Consider the following 7071-nt stretch of genomic DNA (forward strand, 5'->3'; position numbering starts at 1 on the left):
GATGGTTACACGACTGGTACAGTACTTTCCCTTCAAACATTATGAGAAATTGTCCTGGAGGTATACTTTTTAAAATAAAATACGGAGTGTGTTTGGATTTCCACCACTGGAATTTGTATTAAGCGGGTGTCGTGGAGGTGTTGAAAAGTGTGAGGGTGACAGGCCCTGGGAGGACAGCCGTGGGGTCCTGCAGCTCTGGAGCAGGGCTGCAGCATGTGGGCAAAGCCATCAGTTATTCTCAGATGTTATCAGGTCACCACACCAGCCAAGCCTGGATTCCCCAGGGACACACAAACACACAGCTGGTAGAGGCATTAGGCAGGGTAACATATCAACCACAACTATAGGGAGTGCTTTTGTGTCCAATGACTGAGCGTGGGTCCAAAAAATGTGAGATAAAACACGAGTGTATCATTATCATGTGTGTACGTGTGTGCGAGTGTGTGTATGCGTGTGTGGCTCATCCATTCGTGTGTCTGTGTGTGTGTGTCTGTGCTTCGCATGCTTTTGTCTGTGTTATGAAACATTTCATCTCCAGCTAGGAGGGGGAAACAGTTATGAGAAAGGGTAAGGATGAGATGATGAAAAAGAAGAGTGGCCCGGAACTGAACTGTATGCAACTTGAACTCCTGAGAAAAAAATCTCACAAAAAACACGACTGTGACAAATACAAACTTTTGAGGTGGCTCCTCTCTGTAACCCCCACCTTCCTCTGAGCGCCGGGCAGAGACTGCGAGGCCCTCCATTTGCATAACAGCAAAGGGAAATCAATGGTGGAGGGGCCCTTTGTGTGGATCTGTCAGCAGGGGCAGGGGCCGCAGGTCGGGAGCTCCCGTGTCAAAAGTGCTTATTTGGGTTGCCACTCGGACATGACAGGGCCTCAAGGACGGAGGCTAAGGGTTAAACTGCTAACAACATGAAACGTCACCCAGGCCTCTGGCTCCTATGAAAGACATGCAAAGCGGGTCACAGAACACTGTCACTGAGGAAGGAGTGATATTAAGAATCGTACTAATACTTACTGTCAGCTTTCCCAGGCATTTCTTCTCTTCGAGTGATGTTGAGTACAGTACATGTTTGGCTTATGGGGATAGTATAGAAGGTGTAGCAAATTAGCCTAGGTTTCAAAATCAAAGTTTCATTTTCTTTTTAAACATGGATCAACTTTAGTAGTGGCTACTTCCACTGGCGATACCGCCAATGTTATTTTAGCGATATCACACTGACGTGCAATTAATACTATCGCACTTGTGCCTATATTTGACTGGTATAGTTATTTAAACCAAACTTTTGTGTCATCGATGCTGTCAACAAAATGTTCATATATATTTACCGAGGAGAGAGCATCTCCCTTCTCCCTCTTTTCTTTCATTCTTTAATAATGCTCTTTTTGAAAGTGGGATAGTCATCCATTATGGATCAAGACCCGATCTGATTGTGTTTGTTATGTGCCAAGTGTCAATGTGCGCAAGTCAAAGGGAAGAAGCCCTTTGTCTTTCATCCTGCTAATAAACACTGCCTTAAATATTTCATCCGTTACCCAGGGGCCTAGGAGAAAGCAGTGTGTTTAACACTGTAAGCAGCTCTCTCCTTCTCTCCCCCCCCTTCTTTCTCTCTCCTTTTTTTCTCCTTCTCTCCCTCTGTTTGTTTGCAAACTCACACGGCTGAGCACACCCATTTCCCTTTGACTTATTTAATAAGGGGTTCATTCTCTTGAAAGTAAAGCACTCTTACCCCCCAGGACCGACAAATTGACTCAACTTTGTGTACGGCTATTAATAAATTAACTATTCTGTCACAATCTGAAGGAAATATTAGATTATTCACAAATTGTGATGCATAATTCCATCAACTGGGTTTTAAGCAGCCTATGAATAATTTGGCCATTTTACTTTGGATAATTAAAGCAGTAAATCTCATTGTGGAGATGTGGAACGGCCTTGACTGACTATTTCGTGCCGTGTTCCATTCGAAAGAAAACAAAATACATTTTCTGCTATAAAATAGCAACTGTTAATCAACAGCTTCAGGTATGAATATGCATGCGGCAGTTTAGTTAACATCTCTTATCAGAATATAAATCACTCACTTATTGGCAAGCTCGGAGAGAGAGAGAGAGAGAGAGAGACAGAGACAGAGACAGAGAAAGAGAGATGGGGGGGTCGGGAGAGAAAAAGAGAAAAACAGACAGCGGGAGGGGGTTAGAGAGAGAAAGTAAGAGTGAGAGAGAGAGAGTGAGAGGCAGACAGAGATTCTGGGAGTGTGTGTGAGAGAGAACGAGGGAGAGAGATAGAGATGAGAGAGCGTGAGCCTGTGTTTACCTCAATGAGTGTTTGTTTCCTCTGGCTCTCTCTCTCTCTCTCTCTCTCTCTCTCTCTCTCTCTCTCTCTCTCTCTCTCTCTCTCTCTCTCTCTCTCTATTTCTCTCTCCTGCTCAACCAGTGATTTGGGGGCATTACATTAGTCAGGGGAGCCATCTCTCCCTCTCTCTCTCTCTCGGTCTCTCCCTGCTCCAGATGAAAGCGAAGCAAGAGACTCAGTGAGCCTGCGTCCTGCTCCTCTGCCATATGGCTCAACCCAGACTAAAGTAGCTTTCAGGGTTTTGTTGGGCTCGTTTGGGTGTTGTTCTCCAGCCCAGGGTTTGTTCCTGCCTGCCTGCCACTGCACTGACCCAATTAGCAGAGAGCCCATGGCTCCATCAGGCCAGTTAGAGAGTGCCCCCCCCCCCCCCCCCCCCTTGCTCTGCCTTGCTTTCTGCTACCCCCGCTGACCTCTCTGCACCTCTTTACCGCCCTCCGCCTCATTCACTCTCCCTCTGCCTCTCTCTCGAATACACATACAGTACTATGCACACAATACTATGTTCGGAAACAATGGGCGACAAACATATGGAGGGAGATATAGTGCATATATATACAGTGGGGAGAACAAGTATTTGATACACTGCCGATTTTGAAGGTTTTCCTACTTACAAAGCATGTAGAGGTCTGTAATTTTTATCATAGGTACACTTCAACTGTGAGAGACGGAATCTAAAACAAAAATCCAGAAAATCACATTGTATGATTTTTAAGTAATTAATTTGCATTTTATTGCGTGACATAAGTATTTGATACATCAGAAAAGCAGAACTTAATATTTGGTACAGAAACCTTTGTTTGCAATTACAAAGATCATACGTTTCCTGTAGTTATTGACCAGGTTTGCACACACTGCAGCAGGGATTTTGGCCCACTCCTCCATACATACCTTCTCCAGATCCTTCAGGTTTCGGGGCTGTCGCTGGGCAATACGGACGTTCAGCTCCCTCCAAAGATTTTCTATTGGGTTCAGGTCTGGAGACTGGCTAGGCCACTCCAGGACCTTGAGATGCTTCTTACGGAGCCACTCCTTAGTTTCCCTGGCTGTGTGTTTCGGGTCGTTGTCATGCTGGAAGATCCAGCCACGACCCATCTTCAATGCTCTTACTGAGGGAAGGAGGTTTTTGGCCAAGATCTCGCGATACATGGCCCCATCCATCCTCCCCTCAATACGGTGCAGTCGTCCTGTCCCCTTTGCAGAAAAGCATCCCCAAAGAATTATGTTTCCACCTCCATGCTTCACGGTTGGGAGGGTGTTCTTGGGGTTGTACTCAACCTTCTTCTTCCTCCAAACACGGCGAGTGGAGTTTAGACCAAAAAGCTCTATTTTTGTCTCATGAGACCACATGACCTTCTCCCATTCCTCCTCTGGATCATCCAGATGGTCATTGGCAAACTTCAGACGGGCCTGGACATGCGCTGGCTTGAGTAGGGGGACCTTGCGTGCGCTGCAGGATTTCAATCCATGACAGCGTAGTGTGTTACTAATGGTTTTCTTTGAGACTGTGGTCCCAGCTCTCTTCATGTCATTGACCAGGTCCTGCCGTGTAGTTCTGGGCTGATCCCTCACCTTCCTTATGATCATTGATGCCCCACGAGGTGAGATCTTGCATGGAGCCCCAGACCGAGGGTGATTGACCGTCATCTTGAACATCTTCCATTTTCTAATAATTGCGCCAACAGTTGTTGCCTTCTCACCAAGCTGCTTGCCTATTGTCCTGTAGCCCATCCCAGCCTTGTGCAGGTCTACAATTTTATCCCTGATGTCCTTACACAGCTCTCTGGTCTTGGCCATTGTGGAGAGATTGGAGTCTGTTTGATTGAGTGTGTGTACAGGTGTCTTTTATACAGGTAACAAGTTCAAACAGGTGCAGTTAATACAGGTAATGAGTGGAGAACAGGAGGGCTTCTAAAAGAAAAACTAACAGGTCTGTGAGAGCCGGAATTCTTACTGGTTGGTAGGTGATCAAATACTTATGTCACGCAATAAAATGCAAATTAATTACTTAAAAATCATACAATGTGATTTTCTGGATTTTTGTTTTAGATTCCGTCTCTCACAGTTGAAGTGTACCTATGATAAAAATTACAGACCTCTACATGCTTTGTAAGTAGGAAAACCTTCAAAATCGGCAGTGTATCAAATACTTGTTCTCCCCACTGTATATAGACACATGTTGAGAAAAGAAAAACCATGGCAATCCTCTCTTCCACATACACACACACACACATGAACACGTGTATGCATATACAAACAGACACATGCACACACACTTCAGAGGAATCATGCCCAGATTTGTCCTGTTTTTCAATTTTTTTCAGATGTTAAATGAATTACTAGAATACGTTTTTAAGCCCACTGTTTTATCATAATTATTTATTAAAATATCTGTCCGTGGTATTTTGCGGAGGGGGCACCCTGTTCTCCCTAGTAAGTGGTTCATCCCAAGGTGCACCACGGAGTAAGGATATGTGTCCAGACAGTATCGTCAGTGGAGGAGAGAGTGCCAAGTGACACACACTGTGTTTGATTTGATTTGAAATCAAAATCAAATCCATTTTTTTGGTGGGGGGGTCACAGATACGTGTTTAGCAGATGTCATTGCGGGTGTAGCGAAATTCAGCAGACAACAGAGACTTCAACATGGAGGGGAGGAGGGCCTGAGAAAACAGAATGACTGAGGCCACAAACACATCCATCAACCTCTTCTCCCCTCCCTCCTTCCCTCCACCGCTCTCCCTCTTTTTTTGTCTCTCTAATACGTACACGCGCGCACACACGAACACGCATGGACACACGCGAGCGCGCACAAACACACACCGCACACACTTCCATCCCGGCGGTCTCAATTAACCCGTGGACCTCCTGTAGCAGCATCTCATAAGGAGCTGGGGAGAACGGGAGAGATGCTATCTGCCAGGGAGATTACGGTGGGACAGGCAGATCAAAGCGGGCCGGACTTTGGGCCCCAACAATTAGCCCTAATTAAATAAAGTATGTCTGTTTAAACTTCATTAGCAGCTGGGCGTTTGCTCCACCAGAGTGGGCACAACTCAACCGTCCTTAATTAAAAGATAATCCACGGGATCCCCCCCTAATCTCCTCACAAAATATGCTATTTTTCCCCATGACAGAGTTTGAGTCCCTACTACAGAGAGTGGGGGGAGTGGCGGAGCGTAGCTGTTCACTACCGACGCCAGCAGCCTGAATGTCTCATCCCGCAAGTGGGTCTTCTCCTAACCCCGACCTGGAGAGGAGAGGGGGGGGGGGAAACCTGCTCCCGATAACATCAATTTAGCATGCTATTATCTCCAATGGTGGAAAACTACACTCCGGCTCGGGCTGACATAAATCTTGGAGAGCTGGGTGGACATTGAATATGCATGAGCTGAAGCAGATATGACACTGCTGCCACATTAGTATTCCTGTCACTGGAGGTTTTCAAACTTTCAAGCCGATGACTTGAGTGAATCCAGTCTGGAGTTTCCATAAAACAGGGCAAAAGAATGCGATGCATAATTAAAGATCTACAAGCTCCTGAACTCTGGGGGAAGAAAGAGAGAGAGAACAGCGTTGCTGTAGATTATTTCCATATAATTTAGATGAACACACAGTGTGGATAGGGCTACATGGATTAAACAGACTCACTATCCATTCACCAATCTCTTCATTTCTAGGGGTTAATTGTAGTATGTTGAATATTGAGGGTGGTGTAACGGGAATACGGTACTCGTGTGCTCAACGCACCATTTTATGAAACGGAGGGAAGTTATTTCAACCCTGGGCATTAAGCGTTCTCGTCAAACTCATCCGGTCAGCTAGATGTAAAGAACTGATAGGCGACACTTAGATTGCTGTTTTGTATTGCAAATGAGCGTTTTGATCTGCATGTTGTGATAATTGCGTCGTCATTTTCTACCCTGAATATCCCCAAAGCCTATATTTACAAAATGCAAATGTCTTGTGTGTCCCTGTTGTTATTTTCCACTCTGATCTCTTCCTCCACCAACTGCAATGTATCCCTGTCATGTGTCCTGTCAATCAACTCCCTAGGAACCCTGTGATCAGGGGTCATTTTGGAACCCAATCCCTAATTTCTTAATCTTGCGTTTTGGGGATTAGTTGTTCCAGTGTAGTGTTTATAGTTATGTCTATAAATTGCCGTCTCGACGCGGCCAAAACAAACCAGCCGTCCTGCACTTCCCCCTGCCGGTCTGCTCGCTCTTCCCAAACTGTTTACTTTCCTCACCCCTTACACCCCTCCCAGACTACCTTCAGTTTATTTTGAAGGAAGACTCACAATCTGACCCACGTTATTAAACTCAGATGTTTCGACCACACTTTCCAAACAACATGCTCTTTTACTTCCTCATTTTGGTTGAACAGAATAAAAAGAAAGAACGAGGGAGACCGTCAAACCCTCTATGGTATCTGGGGGGGCGGATCGTCGTCTCTGCTTTGGGGTTTGACCCACGGTATGCGAACGCTGAACTGTCAGATGGGAGGGTGGAAGGAAGGAGAGAGGAAGGGAGAGATGGATAAATGGGAACTGTATACCGTTCTGGTGCCCAAACCGAGGAGGGCCCACGGGAGCTCCGGCTGTCGTCCAGGCCACAGGCCTGTCTGGGGCCGGAGAATCAGACGATCTGAACGAGAGAGACAGACAGAACTTACCCTGGAAGTGCTCTCTTTGGAAACACAATGAAAGAGA

This window comes from Salvelinus alpinus, chromosome 19, assembly GCF_045679555.1.
Source record: "Salvelinus alpinus chromosome 19, SLU_Salpinus.1, whole genome shotgun sequence".
Classification (NCBI taxonomy): Eukaryota; Metazoa; Chordata; class Actinopteri; order Salmoniformes; family Salmonidae; genus Salvelinus; species Salvelinus alpinus.